At 34.1% G+C, this 19,846-nt stretch overlaps 1 protein-coding gene and 1 non-coding gene across 3 annotated transcripts in view; one reads left to right on the top strand and one right to left on the bottom strand.

Moving 5' to 3' along the window:
* The window catches only part of METTL15 (methyltransferase 15, mitochondrial 12S rRNA N4-cytidine), a 321,812-nt gene that overhangs the window by 15,222 nt on the left and 286,744 nt on the right, over window positions 1–19,846 (bottom strand). The gene's annotated exons all lie outside the window — the stretch shown is intronic.
* LOC143645465 (U6 spliceosomal RNA) lies at window positions 848–954 on the top strand. The gene has a single exon (XR_013157168.1). It is a non-coding gene; the product is annotated as a U6 spliceosomal RNA (small nuclear RNA).

Genomic DNA, 19,846 nt, shown 5'->3' with positions numbered 1-19,846 from the left:
TAGTTAATTTTTTTTTAATTAATAAAAAACGAAAAAAGTCTATGGCAAACATCATTAACATAAAACACAGTCCCATTAAAGAGAGTAAAAGTAAATGGGGATGCTTGAAGTCATCATTTTTAGCAATTATAGACAATATGATTAACTTCAAAGTATCCTGCCAATATATTTAAGCAACATCAAAAGGATTCATATATTCATATTTCTAACTAATTAGAAATGTAGTTTAAAAATACTTTCATGACAACAAAAACCATAAAACACATGGTATGGTTATTAATTTAAGAAAAAGATGTTCAAAACATTGAAGAAAAATTAGCAATACTGAGTAAAGCTGAACAAGGTCATGGTCCTTAACTTGGCAATGACATTAGTATGTGTACATTCAAGTACGTTAGGTTATTCAAAGTGTCATCCTTAGCACTAAGGCATTAGTTTCCTATCTCAGTTGCCTGTTACAATCACATGAGGTGCTTTAAAAAATACCAACAACTGAACCCCACTTCTAGAAATGGACTAATTGGTCTTTGGTGTATCCCAGAGATTAGAATATCTTAAAAGCTGTATAGGTGATTCTAATGTGTGGCCAAACTAGAAAATCTCTGCTTTAGGGACACTCTTTCATGGGCAAAAGGACTTATCTCCAAGAAAATGCACTAAAGCTTTTGCTCATTTGTTTCACTTTACTTTTGTCCATGTTTTTTTTTTCTTTTTTGTAATAGAGCAAAGTGAGAAAAAATTTAAATATAAATGAAAAACAAAAAATAATGACATGTTTATGCAATGGAATAATCTACAGAATTCAAAGTAAACAGCTAGTATGAATAAATCTCAAAAGCATAACCTGGTGCTTGCTTCAGCAGCACATATACTAAAATTGGAACAATACAGAGAAGATTAGTATGGCCCCTGCATAAGGATGACATGTAAATTCATGAAGCATTCCATATTTTTTTTATATCTGAGGAGACCTTCAAAGAAAAAAAAAAAAAGAAAAAAGGCTCCATATAGGCAGCACAAGAAAAAGAAAAACAACTGAAACAAGAAATCATCTTAGACACAAGGATACAGAAAGATTGAAAGCGAAAGGATGGAAAAAAGATGTTCTACGCAAGTTGTAACCAAAAGAAAGCAGGAGTAGCTATACTAATAACAGACAAAATAGACAAGCAAAGACATCATAAAAGACAAAGAAGGACACAATATATTAATAAAAGGTACAATTCACCAAGAAGAAATAACAATCATAAATGTTTATGCTCCCTATTAAGGAGCTCCAAAGTACATGAGACAGACATTGGCAAAACTGAAGAATGCGATAGATACTTCAACAATAACAGTAGGAGACTTCAATACACCACTCTCCTCTATAGATAGCACAACAAGACAGAATACCAACAAGGAAACTGAGAAGTTTAAACAAGCTGATAAATGAATTAGACCTAACAGACATATATAGGCCATTACACCCCAAAACACCAGGACATACATTCTTCTCTAGTAGCTCATGGAACATTCTCCAGGATAGATGATATGCTGGGGGCATAAAACAGGTCTTTATAAATTTAAAAACACTGAAATTATTCAAAGCACTTTCTCTGATCACAGTGGAATGAAGCTGGATATTGATAACCAAAAAAGGACGAGAACTTTCACAAATATATGGAGATTAAATAACACACTCTTAAACAGCCAAGGGGTCAAAGAAGAAATTGCTAGAGAAATCAGTAGCTATCTGGAGATGAATGAAAATGAGAATACAGTTTATCAGAACTAATGGGATGTGGGAAAGGCTGTGCTGAGAGGGAAATTTATTGCCCTAAATGCCTATAATAAAAAACAACAAAGAGCAAAAATCAAGGACTTAACTGCTCATCTGGAGGAACTTGAGAAAGAACAGCAAACTAACCCTAAAGCAAATAGAAGAAGAAAAATAACAAAGATTAAAGCAGAGTTACATGAATGGGAGAACAAAAGAACACAAAGAACTAATAAGCCCAGAAATTGTTTTTGGAGAAAAATGAATAAAATTGATGGGCCACAAGGAAGACTGACAAAGAAAAAAAAAGAGAGAAGATGCAAATAAACAAAATCAGAAATGAGAAGGGGTGCATTAGTACAGACCTTGAAGTAATAAAAGAAATCATAAGAGGATACTATGAACAATTATATGCCAACAAAATAGACAACTTAGATGAATGGACAAATTCCTGGAAACACACAAACAAGCTACACTGACTCCGGAAGAAATAGAAGATCTCAACAAACCAATTACAAAAAAAGAAAGTCAATCTGTCATCAAAAATCTTCCTACAATACATCCTAGAATATATTAAGCAGATCATCAAAAAGTATTGGTAAAGTCCCTTGAGGGATGGGAGAAAAAATATGGAACTATTAAACATCACCATCAGGGAATCCCTGATACTGGGTCAAACATTAGGGACACTCAAATCAATAGCCAGGCCCTTGGTCTTGAGGCTTACTCTTATGAAGTTTATGTATGTAGAAGAGAAACTTAGTGTACTTATAAGCATACCTAAGAGTTGCTTTTGGAGGACCTCTTTTGTTGCTCAGATGTGGCTTCACTCTCTCTAAGCCAAACTCTGTAAGTGGAGTCATTGCTCTCATATCTACATGGGACATGACATCCAGGGTTGAAAGTATCCCTGGTGGCATGGGAGATGATTCCCAGGGATGAGTTTGGACCTGGCACTGTGGGATCAATAATGCCATCCTGAGCAACAGGTGGAAAAGAAGTGTAACTAATAAAGTATAAGTGGCTGAGAGAGTTCAAATAGAGTCAAGAGGCTACTCTGGAGGTCACTTTTATGCAAGCTTCAATTAGACATTGCTACCTATCATAACTTGCTAAACCCCAACCAAAACCATTCCAGCCAATCCTAAAGAACACCTAGGGCAGTACTGGAGCCTGCACATACCAAAAAACAAACAAACAAAAACATCTAGGGCAATATATAGGATTCTACAAAGGTTCCATGGACTAGGGTAACTTTCCAGAAACCTACAACCTCCTGATGGGTCCCTGGACAAGATAAATCCTGAAACCTAGAGGGCCCAGTCTCTCCAACATCAGCTAGCTCCATCACCCTAACATGAAAAAGTTAGAATAGCCATAGTCCAAATAACCCTAAAGAGTGGTATAGAGAGATCAAAGGTAATGGTGGAATTATACAGAGAAGGTAGGGTTTAACAAACAAGTATGACTGCTGAATCATTATACTGATATTTCTTTTAGTTTCCAATATCTTGGAGCAGCTAGAAGAAAAACCTAAACTTGTGGAATTGTAACCCATACCAAATACTGAAATCTGTTCTACAACTAATTGTTGTGCTGTGCTTTGAAATTTGTTGTATTTTTGTATATATGTTTTTTTTCACAAAGAAAGAGAAGAAAGTCGATTGCTATTGTGCCGGTTTGAAGGGATGTATGTAACCTAGAAAAGCCATGTTTTAATCCTAATCCCATTTTGTAAAGGCAGCCGTTTCTTCTAATCCCTATTCAGCACTGTATGTTTGAAACTATAATCAGATCATCTTCCTGGAAATGTGACTCAATCAAGAGTGGTTGTTAAGCTGGATTAGGTGGAGATATGTCTCCACCCATTCTAGGTGGGTCATGATAACTTTACTGGAATTCTGTAAAAGAGGAAACATTGTTAAAACACTGAATGAAGCTGCATCTGAGCTATAGTTTTTTTTTTTAAATTTTTTTCTTATATGTTTTTGTATTTTTTATTTTAATTTTTTCTCTATATTATCATTTTATTTCTTTTTCTGTTGTCTTGCTATTTCTTTTTCTAAATCGATGCATATGTACTAAGAAATGATGATCATACATCTATGTGATTATATTAAGAATTACTGATTGCATATGTAGAATGGAATGATTTCTAAATGTTGTGTTAATTTTTTTTTTAATTAATAAAAAAATGTAAAAAAAAAAAAAAAGAGGAAACATTTTGGAGAAAAGGAGATTCTAAGAGAGCAGAGAATGTCGTAGACACGAGAAGCAGAGTCCACCAGCCTGTGACCTTTGGAGATGAAGAAGGAAAATGCTTTCTGGGAAGCTTCATGAAACAGGAAGCCAGGAAAGAAAGCTAGCAGATGATGCCATGTTTGCCACATGCCTTTCCAGATGAGCAAGAAACCCTGACTGTGTTCACCATGTGCCTTCTCACTTGAGAGAGAAACCCTGAACTTCATCAGCCTTCTTGAACCAAGGTATCTTTCCCTGGATGCCCTTGATTGGACATTTTAATTGGGACATTTTCTTGGCCTTAGAACTGTAAACTAGCAACTTATTAAATTCCTCTTTTAAAAGCCATTCCATTTCTGGTATATTACATTCTGGCAGCTAGCAAACTAGAACAGTGATGATAAAAAATATTTATTCCCTCTAGCATCCTATATTCTGGAGTAGCTAGAAAGAAAAATCCAAGATGATGGTATGGTAGCCCATGACAAACTCTGGGATTTGTCCTGTAATTACCTGTTGAACAATGCTTTGTAAATGATTGCTTTTTTCCTTTCTTTGCTTTATTTTTCTTACTATATATGTTATATTATACGATAAAAAATTATTAAAAAAAGAAAAACATTGGAAACCTACAACAATAGATTTGAAGAGGCAGAAGAAAGGATCTGGGAACCAAAGGATTGGATCTCTGAAATCTGACACAGTAAAGATAGGGAAAAGAATGGAAAAATATGAGTAGAGTCTCAGGGAATTGAATGACAACATGAAGCACAAAAATATATGTGTTTTGGGTGTCCCAAAGGAGAAGAGAAGGGAAAAGGAGAGAAAGACTGATGGAGTAAGTAACCACTGAAAATATCCTAGGTCTTATGAAAGACATAAAATTACATATCCAAAAAGTGCTGTGTATTCCAAACAGAATAGATCTAAATAGACATACTCCAAGACACTTACTGATCAGACTGTCAGATGTCAAAGAGAAAGGGAGACTTAAAAGAAGCAAGAGAAAAGCAATCCATCACATGCAAGGGAAGCCCAGTAAGACTAAGTGTAGGTTTCTCAGCAGAAACCATGGAGATGAGAAGGCGGTGGTATGATATACTTAAGATTCTAAAAGAGAAAACTGCCAAATAGGAATTCTATATTCAGCAAAACTGTCCTTCAAAAATGAGAGGGAGTTAAAATATTTTCAGATAAACAATCACTGAGGGAATTTGTGGCCAAGAGACCAGCTCTGCAAGACATACTAAAGGAAGCACTATAGGCAGATAGGAAAAGGCAGGAGAATGAGGTCTGGAGAAGAGCATAGAAATTAAGACAACCAGTAAAGATAAAAAAGAGAAAAAAAATAGATATGACACATAAAATTCAAAAGGCAAAAAGGGTAGAAGAAAGTAATGCCTTTACAGTAATAACACGAAATGTTAATGGATTAAACTCCCTAATCAAAAGACATAGACTGGCAGGATGGATGAAACCACAGGACCTATTTATATGCTGTCTACAGGAGATTAATTTTAGACCCAAGAATAAAAATAGGTTGAAAGTGAAAGGTTGGGAAAAAATATTTCATGTAAACAACAATCTTAAAAAAGCAGGAATATATACTCACATCCAACAAATTAGACTTCAAATGTAAAACAATTCAAAGAGATGAAGAAGGACATAATGTATTAATAAAAGTAACAATTCATTAAGAAGAAACAATCATAAATATTTATGCACTGAGCCAGGGTACTCCAAAGTACAGGAGGCAAACATGGACAACACAGAAGGGAGAAAGAGACACCTCTACCATATAGTTGGAGACTTCAATTCCCTGCTCTCATCAATGGATAGAACATCTACATAGAGGGTCAATAAAGAAACAGAGAATTTGAATAATAAAGTAAATGAAGTAGACTTAAAAGATACTTATAGAGCATTACACCCCACAACAGCAGTATACAAATTTTCTCAAGTACTCATGGATCATTCTCAAGGAGAGACTCACAAAGCAAGTCTCAATAAATTTAGAAAGATTGAAATCATATAAAACACTTTCTTGGATCAAAATGGAATGAAGATGGAAATCAGTAACAAGCAGAGGGCCAGAAAATTCACATATGGAGGCTAAACAATACACTCTTAAACAACCAGTAGGTCAAAGAAGAAATTACAAGAGAAATCAGTATGTATCTTGAGGCAAATGACAATGAAAGTACAACATATCAAAATTTATGGGATACAGCAAAGGAAGTGCTAAGAGGGAAATTTATTGCCTTAAATCTCTACCTTAGAAAAGGAGAGCAAAAATCGAGAAGTTAGCTGTTCACTTGGAAAAACTAGAGAAAGAACAGCAAACTAACCCCAAAGCAAAGTACATCAAACTGTAGTGCTGTATTCCAGTAGTCATGTTTCTGAAGATAATTGTATAATGATATAGCTTTTACAATGTGACCGTGTGATTGTGAAAACCTGGTATCTGATGCTCCTTTTATCTATGGTATGGACAGATGGGTAAAAAATATGGATAAAAAATAAACAAATAATAGGGAGAACAAGGTTAAGATAAATTGAGTAGATTGAAATACTAGTGATCAATGAGAGGGAAAGGTAAGGAGTATGGTATGCATGAGTTTTTTCTTTTCTATTTCTTTTGTTTGAGACATAAATGTTCAAAAAATGTTTATGGTGATGAATACACAACTATAGTGGTGATACTATGAGCCATTGATTATACACCATGTATAGAATATTTGTATGTCAAGAATGTTTGTATGTTAAGGTTTACAGTAAAAATATTAAAAAAAAAAACCAACAACAAAACCTAACCCCAAAGTAAATGAAAGGAAAGAAATAACGAAGATTAGAGCAGAAATAAATGAAGTTGAGAACATGATAACAACTGAGAAATTCAATTACCTTTCTTTGAGAAAATCAATAAAACAAAGGACCCTTTGTTAGGTTGACAAAAAAAAAAAGAGATAGAAGATGCAAACAAATAAAATCAGAAATGGAAGAGAAGACATAACCATAGACCCCACAGAAATAAAGAGGGTAATGACAAGATACTATGAGCAACTATATGCTAATAAACTAGATGGCATAGATGAAATGGACAATTTCCAGAAAGGCAGGAACAGCAAATATTGACTTGAAAAAAATAGATAACCACAAGAAACCAATAACAAGTAAAGAGTTTGATCAGTCATCAAGAAGCTCCCCAAAAAGAAAAGTTCGGGACCAGATGGGTTCACATGTGAATTCTATCAAGCATTCAAGAAAGAATTAGTACCAATCCTGCTCAAACTCTTCAAATAAAATTGAAGAGGAGGGAAAGCTACCTAGCTCATTCTATGAAGCCAACATCACTCTAATAACAAAGCTAAAGATACAACAAGAAAAGAAATTACAAAACAATCTCTCTAATGAATACAGATGCAAAAATTCTCAACAAAATACTTACAAATTGAATCCACCAGCACATAAAAAGAATTATACAGCATGACCAAGTGGGATTTATTCCAGGTATGCAAGGATGGTTTCAACATAAGAAAATCAATTAATGTTCTACACCATATCAACAAAGCAAAGCAGAAAAACACATGGTCATTTCAATTGATGCAGAAAATTCGAAAAAATTCAACATCCTTTCTTGATAAAAACACTTCAAAGCATAAGAACAGAAAGGAATTTCCTCAAGATGACAAAGGGAATATATGAAAATCCCACAGCTAACATCAGCCTCAATGGGGAAAGACTGAAAGCCTTCCTTCTAAGATCAGAAACAAGACAAGGGTATCCACTGTCACAATTGTTATTCAGCATTTAACTGAAAGTCCTAGCCAAAGCAATTAGGCTAGAAAAAGAAATAAAAGGCATCCAAATTGGAAAGGAAAAAATAAAACTCTCAGTTTGCAGATGATATGATATTATATGGTGAAAATCCCAAAAAATCTACAGCAAGCTTACTAGAGGTAATAAATGAGTACAGCAAAGTGGCAGTATAAGATCAACACCCCAAAATCACCAGTGTTTCTATACACTAGTCATTAGCAATCTGAGAAGGAAATCAAGAAAAATATATCCATTTACGATAGCAAACAATAGAATCAAATATTTAGGAATAAATTTAGCTAAGGTTATAAAAGACCTATACACAGAAAACTATAAGAAATTGCTAAAAAGAAATCATGGAAAACCTAAATAAAAGGGAGGGCTTACCATGTTCATGGATTGGAAGACTAAATATAGTTAAGATGTCAGTTCCACCCAAATTGATTTATAAATTCTATGCAATACCAATTAAAATCCCAACAAGTTACTTTGCAGAAATAGAAAAACCAATAACCAAATTTATTTGGAAGGGAAGGGTGCCCTGAAGAGCTAAAAATACCTTGAGAAAGAAAAATGACATGGTTGGTCTCATACTACCTGGCTTTAAAACATATTACGAAAGTACTGTGATCAAAATGGCATGATACGGGCATAAAGATAGATATATTGAACAATGGAATCAAATAGAGTGTTCAAATATAGACCCTCTCATCTCTGTACAATTAATTTTTGATAAGGCAATCAAACCGACCCACATAGAAAGAGCAGCTCTTCAATAAATGGTGCTTGGAAAAGTGGATATCCAAATGTATAGAATGAAATAGGATCCATACCTCACACCCCATACAAAAATTCACTGAAAATGGCTCAAAGATCCAAACATTAGAGCTGAGACCATAAAACTTTTAGAAGAAAATGTAAGGAAATATCTTATAAAACTTGTAACAGGGCGTGGGTTCCTAAACTTACACCCAAAGCACGAGCATTGAAGAAAGAAATATAGATTCCTCAACTCAACAATAAAAAGACAAACAACCCAATTAAAAAATGGGCAAAAGACATGAACAGACTCTTCACAGAAGAAGAAATACATATGGCTAAAAGGCTCATGAAAAGATGCTCAACTTCACTGGCTATTAGGGAAATATAAATCAAACCCACAATGAGATATCATCTGACACCCACTAGAATTGTCATTATCAAAAAAATAGAAAATGACAAGTGGCAGAGAGGATGTGGAGAAAGAGGCACACTTATCCACTGTTGGTGGAAATGTGAAATGGTACAACCCCTCAGTAAGGCAGTTTGGCAATTCCTCAGGAAGCTAAGTGTAGAACTGCCATATGATCCAGCAATTCCATTACTAGGTGTATATTCAGAGGAAAAGGTAAAGACACAAATGCATATTTGCACACCAATGTTTATAGTGACATTATTTATGAATGCCAAGAGATGGAAATAGCCCAAATGCACATCAATGGATGAGTAGCTAAACAAGCTGTGGTACATACATAGGATGGAATATTAATGTAAGACAGAATAAAGTCATGAAGTATGTAACAATGTGGATGAAACTTGAGGACATTACGCTGAGTGAGATTAGTCAGAAACAAAAGGACGAATACTATATGGTCTCACTAATATAAACTAACATTAATGAGTGAATTTTGAGAGTTGAAATTAAGAACACATGTCATTAGGAGATAGAAATAGGGTAGAGATTGGGCATTTGGTGCTGAAGGAATACAGATTGTACAACAGGACTGACTGTAAAAATTCAGAAATGGATAGCACAATACTACCTGATTGTAGCACAATAATATAACTGCTGAATGAAGCTGAATGTGAGTATGTTAGAGGGAGAAGGGCTGGGGGCATGTAGGACAGCAGAAGGAAAGACAGAAGATAAAGACTGAGATAGTGTAACTTAGGAATGTCTAGCGTGGACAACGATGGTGATTAAATGTACAAATAAAAAAACGTTTTTGCATGAGGGAGAACAAATGAATGTCAACATTGCAAGGTGTTTAAAATGGATGATATACAGGAAAAATACAATCAATGTAAGCAACAGTACAATCAATGTAGTCAACAGTATAATCAATGTAGTCAACAGTAACATTGTAATATGCTTCCACTGAATGTAACCAAGGCATTGTGCCAAAACTAAGCATCAACAGGCAGGGGGAATGGGAAAGGGATACAGATTCTTTGTGGAAGAAAAAGAAATATCTTCAGATAGAGTATGGTGGCAAAGGAATGTCTATACATTTAGGTTGAAGTATACAATGTGTGAATAAAATGGTTTAAAAAGAACTGAGAGAAACAAGTGCTAGATAAATGCGGAGAAAGAGATGTACCATCTATTCACTGTCCATAGGGAAATGTGAGGTGCAGCCCCGTGGAGGGCAGTGTGATGTTTCCACAAGAGGATAGGGGTAGGTTGCCATGTTGCTCAGTATATGCCTGGAGAAACTGAGTGTGGGGACAATGCAGGAATGGACATTTGCATGCTGGTGTTTATGGCTTCTGATAAATAGAGGTGGCCTAAGGGTACAATGACTGAGAAGTGGAAAGGGGAACTGTGGTGTATACAAACAATGGACTGCAGAGTGGCCACAAGAAGGAATGAATTTGTGAGGCATGCAACTAGGTGAATGATCCTTAATGTTGAATGAAATGTCAGGAACAAAAAGATAAATATTATCATGCCTCAATCATATGTACTCCCTATAATATAAAAACTCGGTAAACCGAAGTTGAGAGCATGGGTTATCAGGTTGGGGCCTACTGTAAAGGGTACTAGACTGTAAGCTCTTACAGCAGTCACATATATTCAGGACTTGTAACTGTTAATTCTAAATTCTGAATACTGAGCTGTTTGTATATAAAATGGTCATTCCCAGAAACTTTGGGTCTTTATGTGACACCTAAGACTCAGTGTCAGAGCTCTGAAGCTTTTGAAGTCAGCATTACCCCATTGAGGAACTGTTTAAAAATTTGAGAAAGTGATCAGACTTCAAGTAGAGATATGAATGTTGATAATCTGGATAGGACGAAGGTATATCAGAAACACAGGGTAAAGGATAGTATTGTCCATATTTTAAAACTTCAACTTCTATGTGAGACTAAAGGGAGAGATGTTTATTGGGTGCAAAATTTATATTTTGGGTAGTGCATTTCCTAGTTTAACTTGTATGGTCAGTTTAATTGAACACCCTCAATACATGGAATCTTGAATAGGGCATGAGATTTTGTTGGTTTATCCAGGTTAATGTGATGCCCTGCTAAATCCCAAAGTAATTTGGGCAATAAATAAAGAAGTATTTGCAAAGTCCCTGTCATGGTTAGGTTCATGGGTCAACTTGGCCAGGGGATGGTATCTGCTTGTCTGGTTGGGCAAGTGCTGGCCTGTCTGTTGCTATGAGGACATTTCATAGAATTAAATCATGATCATGTTGGCTATATCCACAGCTGATTTCATTCGTAATCAGGCAAGGGGATTGTCTTCTTTAATGAGTGAAGATTAATCTAATCACTGGAAGTCTTTCAAGGAGGATTCAGAAGACAGGCTCTCTTCCTGCTTTGGCCAGCGAGCCTCTCCTGTGGAGTTCATCCAGATCCTCCATCAGAATCGTCAGCTTCACAGCCTGCCCTACAGATTTTGGACTCTACGTTCCCATGGTTACATGAAATACTTTTATACATTTTGTATTTATGAATATTTCCTGTTGATTTTGTTTCTCTAGAAAACCCTAATACAGTCTCCTTGGGAGAATGGGGAGAAAGAAGGAAATATTCAACTTCACCGTTTGTAGAAATTCTGATTTTCTTTCAAGCAGTTGGGACAACCAAAGCAATAGGCTGAGTTCTTGATCTTGAGGTTTGCTCCTATGAAACTTATTCCTGAAAAGCATAGGCTAAGCCTACTTAAAATTAGGCCTAAAAGTCACCCTGAGAGAACCTCTTTTGTTGCTCAGATGTGGCCTATTTCTCTATGCCACCTTGGGAGGTGAACTCACTGCCCTCCCTCCTGTGTGGGACATGACTCGCAGAGGTGTAAATCTCCCTGGCAACATGGGACAGAAATCCCAGGATGAGCCGAGACCCAACATCAATGGAAAAAGCCTTCTTGATCAAAAGGGGAAAGAGAAGAGACAAAATAAAGTTTCAGTGGATGAGATATTTCAAACAGAGTTGAGAGGTTATCTTGGAGATTATTCTTGTGAATTATATATATAACCCTGTTATGGTGTATTGGAGTGGTGGAGGGAAGTACTTGAAACTGTTGAGTTGTGTTCCAGTAGCCTTGATTCTTGAAGAAGATTGTATAAAGATATAACATTTACAATGTGACTGTGTGATTGTAAAAACCTTATGTCTGAGGCTTGTTTTATCCAGGTTACGGACAGATGAGTAAAAAAATATCGATAAAAAAATCAATACATAAAAGGGGGACAAAGGATAAAATACATTGGGTAGATGGAAATACTAGTGGTCAATGAGCAGGAAGGATAAACTGTATGATATGTATGAGTTTTTTCTTTCTTTTTCTGGAATGATGCAAATGCTCTAAAAATTGATCATAGTGATGAATACATAACTATGTGAGCCACTGATTGTACACCATGTATGGAATGTATGTTTGTGAAGATTCCTCAATAAAAATATTTAAGAAAAAAAAAAGCATAGTATGAAGCAAAAGAAGCAAGTTGCAGAATGATACAGGTGTGATACTATTTACATAATCTAAAACATGCACATCAAAACACACACCCATAGATTTCAAGAATAGAGATAAACAAAAACAGTTGATTTTAAAATAAACCAATCAATAAAATTTTCTTTTGACTTGTCCCTTTGGTATACAAACTGATATTAAACTCTAATGTTCAATTAATTTATACAGGTATTTTCTTTGATTTAGGTGCATATTCCTGAAGAATATTATCATGTAGAGAAGTTACATTACTATTCCGAGTTTCCTATAAATGAAGTTCTCAGTAATTACAATCCTGGCAGTTGAGTCTCTTTAACATGCTTCTTGAAGAAAAGTAAAGTACATAGGCTGGCAACTTATTTTACATTTTAGTAATCTGTATGTCCATAGTAAAGTACATTAAGACACACCTGATTCATCTTCTTAGGAAACTAGAGCAGAAGAAATGGGAGAAATATCTTACATGTATCAGGAAGCTGAGAAGTTGTGTGTCTAAAATTAGCCAAATTAATATGACAGACTTAGTTTATCCTCTACAATAATTATTTTGATTACAGGCTAGGATATACTGGACACTGGGGAATTTATCTTTCAACAACCAGGTCTCTCAGAAACAAGATGTCAAAGTCAAAGCTGATGAAGGAGATCAGCTTCTTTTGCTATTCAATTCCTCCATTTTCCAGAGGAAGAAATTTAGTCAGTAGGAATTATGTTTTAAAATATTTTCAAGACCTGAACAAACATGCACCTACTCAAATTTTGGAACTTGGGTTTAGAGAAAGCTTCAAGTAGGTTGAATTCTTGAAGAACTTGCATGATTCAAACCTTGCACAATTCATGACTAATATTCCCCAAGGGGAAATGTAATTTTAATGTAAATGAATTTTAATGTAAAACAGAAGGTAAACATTCATGGAGCACATGATCAACAACTGCAGTAGGATATTTTTGCTTTAATGTTGCTTTTGATTTTCTTAGCATTATCTCTAATATTTTGCAGAAATTAAAACCATGGCTTATCATGGTAATTGCTTAGCTTTCTTGCCATTTTATCACACAACATCTATTTAAAGATATTTATTTGGGGAAGCAGTTTTAATGTAACACTAAATTAGCCAAAACTGGCTCTATTAAATAAATTCATGAAATAATAGGTGGAGAGCATAATAAATATTTGTATAATATTTTTAAATTTTTTAAAATTAAAATAATTTTTTAAAAAAGGGATGTTAAATTAATTTCTGAAATCACCTTAGAAGTTCTAATATAAAAAACAGCATTGGTTTATTCAACCTGACAAAGCATGGAAGGCATTTCTATTTACCAGTTAAAGTGGCACTTTCCTGTGGCAGCAGTATACACAGTTTTTAATTCACTGAGCCAATTAGCTATGAAATGAGATTTTTGGCTAATTTGTGAAATTTGAGGTAATCCATTTTATTTCAAAGAAGACACATAAAGTGATACTTTATTAATATTTTATATCACACAAATTCAGATTTATATAGTTTATATTCATATTAAATATATCCATACTATGTATGAATTTGCAGTTGATAATATTAACACCACTGCAATCAGATAAGCTTTTCCTTCTAAGGTTTAATTTGGTCTTGCCAATGTCAAGAGTCATGAAGAAAGAACATAAGAATTTTCATTTTTATTTAGTATTGGATGGTTCAGAAAATAATAGGATAACACTAATTCATAAGCACCATGAAGCTTTTCTTACTATTGTTTAGGGAATTCTACTTGGATCATGTTCAGTTGGTCCAGGAAAAAGAATTTCTAGGTGTGATCCTGTCAACCTCCTTAATGCCATTTTTAGGGACCAAAAGATGACAGGGGACTACAATGGGAAATATGTTTTATGGAGCTTCATGGTGCTTGTTTTAGATATGTTCAATTTCCAGGGCTACCCCAGTTATACCAGTACTTCATGTCTGTAATTTACAGGAAGAATGGGTGAAAATGTAGACTATGTAAAATGAAATAAGAAAAGAAACAAAATAATATTAAAAAGTATATGGCAATGGAAATTAAAGTAGTGAAAACAAAAGAAAACATCAACTGGCAATGGTATAAACAGACAAGTCAAGAAGAAAAGAAGAAAAACAGTTCTATGATGCAGGACTAAGCAATGTCCTCTATCTGAATTAGAAAGTTTAAAGACAGCCAGGAAAGGTCCTGTGCCTCTGAGACGGCTCAAATGGGCTTCCTTGTGAAGGTCAGAGAGTGAGGGATAGAGTTTCCTCAGGTATGTACAGACTAGGTAGAATACTTGCTTACAAGGAATCATAAAAAAAAGAACGATTCAACAACCATGCAAGATATATTGAAAATCCATGTGCTGGACTCTGAAATAGGCCATAGGGAGAAAAATATTAATGAACATGGTCCCTGCTCTTGAGGAGCTCACCATCTTGCAATGCTTTCTCATACTCTTTCTATCTCCCTTATTGTTAGGAGAAATAGAAACTGGGCTCTCTGCATTTTCCTTTCCAGAGTTTAATCACAGAATATAGTATGGCTAATTCAGTTCACTAAGGCATAGAGTACATAATTCAGACAGTATGGACTCAATCACAATTTCAGTTATTTGGTTTGGTGAAGAGTGAAAAGCTTTCTGTATTTTATACTCCATCAATGGACTAGTTAACATGGTCCTACTTAACATGGTGTATTCATTCTAAGTGGGAAGAGGTGTGCTTATCCCTAGTGTAGCACTTAGCACATTCTATTGTAATTACTAGTTTACCTGACTTTCTCATTTCATTCTGATCTCCTTGTGAACAATAATTATTTCATGTCCACTCATATTCCTAGTGTTTGGCAGAGAGGCCTATGATTCTCGACCCTGATGGCACATCAGAGTAACTTGTGGAGGTTTTGAAAAAATGCCTAAGTCTGGTCCAAGTCCAGACCTATTGAATCAGAGTTTCTGAGTTTTATTACACGGAAACTCAACAGTAAATATTGAAAAGATAATGAATAGATAATGAATGATAAAAATAAATGGATATATGAGTGAATAAAAATTCAGGGCTGTAACTCAAATAGTTTTATTCACATCAATGGCAGATAAAACAGAATTTTAAAAAAATGTCAAGGAATAGACCCCAGTTGTGTATGCTACTTTTTGGCCAACTGTGATTGTAGGTACCAAATGATTTTAATGGGGCAATTGAACTCTCAAATTGCTAGCAATTTCTTGGTCTTAATCCAACTGATTGCATTATACCTGCTAATGACTGGAATGTCTTTAATTAATCAATCATTTTCACATGCAATAGGGTACCTGCAAATAATTTTAACCTCAGGAAATGCAAGCTTGTAAACCTTTGCTATTTTGAAGTACATCAACTGTGCAAAGTAAACTTTATTTTTCCACATTTCTTTTGCAGACATGAGAATTTAACATTTAGACATTCATATTCCAGATCTTCAGTTAAGAGAATTTTTTTAAGTGTAAGTTTTTGCCCTGTAGATTAATGCACAATATTGTTAAAATTTTATGTAAAATTTATTTTATTTCACTTAACCCTTGTGAAATCCTAAACCACAACAGTTATCTCAATATTTCAAAATGGCAAAACTGTTTTTCTAATATTTTAAAATAGCAAAAGTATAGTTAGTAACAGTGACTACAAACAGAAATTATAGGTTAACTGATTTAATAGCAAGACATTTCCACATTAAAATATACATATGATTTTTAAAAAAATGCTCATTTAAAACGAAATGTACATTAAACTCAGCATGGATAAGTTCAAATCTCAATACAAGTTTGAAATATTATTTGGCACTTAATTATCTCTCAGCTCAGAAATGTTGGGAAAATTCATGATATAACAGATTGACCCTTGCCATGCTTACACGATCATCTGCAACTTTGTTTACTTATTTCACTTTTTGAAATAATTTCAGATATATAGACGTACGATAATTCATTTCATTTGTTCATCTTACAAATGTTTTTTGTGTCAAGAATAGTACTAACCAACTGGGAACACAATGGGGCAAATAAGATAGTGGTTTACATTCCGGTAGAGTTCATATTGCCAACCACAGCAGGAACATTTCAGACGTTTTCTCTTTTTGCTATCACAAAAAATGCTGCAGTAAACATGTAGCTTTGTGAACCTGTGACAATATGTCTATAAAAGTAGAGTTGTTGGGTCAACTTCATATCCATTTAAATGTGGAGCAATATTTCTAGATTTACCCTTTAAATAGATTGTACCAATTTATTTCTATCAATAGTATATGAGCACCCATTTTCCCATATCCACAACAATCACTTTTTATCTATGACTATTCTAATAGGCAAATGATAGCCTACTATTGTTTTAACTTGCATTTCTTTGACAATTAGTATGGTTGGGCATATTAACCCTTCTTCTCTCACATAATTACAAATATTTTTCCTGGATTGTGATTACCTTTTCACTTTGTAGAGTTTTTCTGCCACACAAAGATTAAACTTCTTTACATAGGTTTTTTTTATTTCATGTCTTTTAGGCTTTGTCAAATTTAGGAGCGCTTTCCCCAGTCCAAGATTATAATCAATTCTGTATCTTTCTGGTATGCTTTTGGGCTTATATCTTACACCTGAAATTTATTTTTTAGTATGGTATGAAGTAGAAATTCTTTTCCTACTGGCTTTGATAATATACTACATTTTTTATATACAAATGGATCTGCTTCTGGATCCTTACTTCTGTTCCACTGACGTATTTATCTATTTTTCTGCCAATACCACAATATTTAAACTACTCATTACTTTGTTATCTTTTTTCCAGTAAGTTTTGCTATGGGGGGGGGGGCAAGACCTCCCCCACTTTCTCTATTCTTTTTATTCAAAATTATCTTGGGTATTCTTATTCATTTATTATTCCAAATTAAATTTAGAAAAAATCAATAAAGTATATAAAAAGAGAGAATTTGACTGGAATTGCGGTATATGCATAAATTGATTTGGATAAAGCTTACATTATTATAATATCGAAACAATCCATCCAGGAAACAGCATTTCATTACATTTGATAATTATCGTCACATAAGTCACAGCCAGGCTATTTGTAAATATTTTGTTTATACATATAAATTTTAATCACCCCTATGGAAAAGCATACAAAATGTATATTCATATTAAAACAACATGATGTAATAGAAATGACACTGAACTTATGGGGGAACTAGGTTCAATTATTATATCTTTCACTTTTTTATGGCTGTTTGATGTGTGGCAATACATTGTTTTTCCATTATAAAATGGATGATAATGTCTCTCACAGGATCACTGTGAAGATCAATTGAGAAAAAAATGTTCAGGATCACCTAGTGCATACTTGGCATAAAATGGTCACTTCATGAATGTGATTCTTTCTCTTTTCTCATTTTTACAATTCTCAGTTGTAAAATGGGATAGATAGGGAGAGGATTTGATATGTTACTTTGAAGAGTGTGCTGAGAAAATTCTACTTTCATCCTGGACTAAAAGATAGAGGGCTGTGGAAATATCTTGAAGCATCTGAGTGTCCTTATTTGACCAAAAGATATCAGCATCTAAAATGAAGTATGAAATTTTGCTTATGTATAAATTAATGGTATATTCCTGAGTTTACAAAGTAGTATGTAGGTCTAAGTATGAAAACTTAGAAGGGCATAAGAATGAGAAATCTTTTTTAGCTTGACCCTTACTATTTAATTACTGATGCTAAGAATCGTAAAAACTCCAGCTCATTAACATAAAACTTCCCAATTCTTTACAACCTTCTGGTCAAGAGCTTATTTTCCATAATTTACACACTTCCACATTTCTCTTTCCAATTAAGTTATACAACTTGTATTGTGGTATTTTAAATACATTTTCCCCCCTCTCTCTCTTGTCTTATTCTTTTGGTGTAATTTTTGTGGAGTATTTTTCTGAACAGATATCTTCTTTATCACAGTTCCACAAAGATAAATGATATTGGTGAATCATTTAAAACCAAGCTCTTTTGTTTTCATAGCTCAAAAGAAAAACAAAATTCCAGTTTGTTTAGGTTTTTTTTTTAGATGAACTGAAAAGGAGCCTTTCATTTGAGGTCACTAGAAGTCAGCTAACACTGGCATGGGGAATATTCAGTAATATTCAGCAGATATATTTCCTTTAGTAATATATAATTCACCCAGTTAGTCAATATTTATTACCCACAGTTTTCTAAACATGGTGGATTAAAAATTATGAAGACACAGTCTTTGTATTCAAGAAATTAAAATCCAATAATGAGAATAACATGTAAATATTGTGATAAGTGTTATAAGGCAGGATTGTGCATGCTATTGTGGGATCAAAAACAAACAAAAAAGAACTCTGACTTCCGTATAACATAGCAGGGGATAGTGACCTTGTGAAATACAGCGTGCCTAACCCCCACGTGAACACCAACGTATCTGTTGTCAAGTTTGGAGATTCACAATACCTATTGGCAGGGTCAAGTTCTGAAGATAACTTTAACTTTTTTTAACTTAGCATTTCTTTGACAACTGAAACTGTTTTTGTTTGTAATATCAATTATCCGTTCCACAGAATCTGTATTCTATGTAATAGATTTGAAAAAATGCTGGAATTAGTTTTGTGTTAATGACTTTCCACGTCTTAATATTATTATAGAATTCTTACAGTAATGCTGAGTTAAGAAAGTAGATATTTTTCTTTCTTTTTAAAGGTGGAAGAATTGAGGCACTAAGTGTTTTTTCCAAAGTTCACAGGGATTAGTCAAATAGAAATAAACTCAGGACTTTTTTTTTTTAACATGAAGTCCATCCTTACACTTGTTATTATTTTTATTGTAATATAGAGTATATCTAAACTCCTCAGAAGAAAGGCCTAACAATTCTGGCTAGTTCATCTGAGATGCACCTTCTGGTAGACAAGGTCACTTTTAGTTCATTTTGTGTGTGTGTGTATTTATTTCTTAATCTTATTTTATTATATAAGTTTGTAATTTTTAAGTTCCTTGGGATGCTCTTGAGTTTTCCTGTCTTTACGTGTGCCCAATATAAGGCAACATTGTTAAGTGTTCATCACATTATCTCATCTTCTTTTTCCGGATTAGAATTTAAAGAAGTTAAGATGAAATCATACGGTTCAGAGTGATTTACAAAAGCTCTGATTCAGCGTCTGGTGTTTTATATAAGGATCTCATTTTCTGGGAGAAAATGAGTACGGAATTTTTACTCTAATCATGAATAGGCTTTTACTGAGAGATAATTTAATGGAACCCAAATCACTTTGCATCAAGTTGCAAGAGTTTGGCTTT

The sequence above is a fragment of the Tamandua tetradactyla genome, chromosome 8 (assembly GCF_023851605.1).
Source record: "Tamandua tetradactyla isolate mTamTet1 chromosome 8, mTamTet1.pri, whole genome shotgun sequence".
Taxonomy (NCBI): domain Eukaryota; kingdom Metazoa; phylum Chordata; class Mammalia; order Pilosa; family Myrmecophagidae; genus Tamandua; species Tamandua tetradactyla.
Note: the sequence above shows the minus strand (reverse complement) of the source record. Positions and strands in the feature narration are given on the sequence as shown.